The following is a 645-nucleotide window of genomic DNA, read 5'->3' on the forward strand; positions in this document are numbered from 1 at the left end:
AGTTTATTGGTCTTAATGAAGGTTTCAGGGAAGGGAATTAAACGAGACTCATATACCATCTTCCAAAAGAATTATTTTGTAAAACTGATGTCTTGGGTATGGTAAAAGATAATATGGTAAAAACCATATTTTTCTTGCTGGGACATTAAAGTTCTAAATCTATCTATTTAAGCTGCTTTGAAATACATTCCTTGATTAGGAATCACTGTCTGCCATAGGAGTGAGTAAGGACAGCACTCAAAGTAATCAGAAGAGAAAAATATGGAAAAATCAACTCCTAGTATGTTTTGTAACATATATACTAAAATTGAAATGATACATAGATTAGCATGGTCCTTGCACAGAGATGACATGCAAACTTGTAAAGTGTTCCATATTTTTGTTGCAAGAAGAATTAACAGGGCGACTTTAAGCTAAGACAATCCCCACAAGTACAAAAATTCTACATAAAGATACCACAAATCCCCATCACAACAATCTCTCTCAATGTCAATGGACTAAATGTGTCAATTCAGAGGCACAGAATGGGAAGATGAATTAGAAAACTGAACCCAACTTTCTGCTGCTTGAAGAAACACTTCTGAACAATCAAAGTAACCATGGGCTCAAAGATAAACGCTGGAAAACAATTCTTCAAGAAAGAAA

The 645-nt window shown here is 34.3% G+C and overlaps 1 pseudogene; it reads left to right on the top strand.

Moving 5' to 3' along the window:
- The first annotated feature begins 282 nt into the window (after window positions 1-282).
- Window positions 283-381, top strand: LOC130041022 (uncharacterized; annotated as a pseudogene).
- Window positions 382-645: the final 264 nt, after the last annotated feature.

This window comes from Sorex fumeus, unplaced genomic scaffold (genome assembly GCF_029834395.1).
Source record: "Sorex fumeus unplaced genomic scaffold, SorFum_2.1 ptg000095l, whole genome shotgun sequence".
Taxonomy (NCBI): Eukaryota; Metazoa; Chordata; class Mammalia; order Eulipotyphla; family Soricidae; genus Sorex; species Sorex fumeus.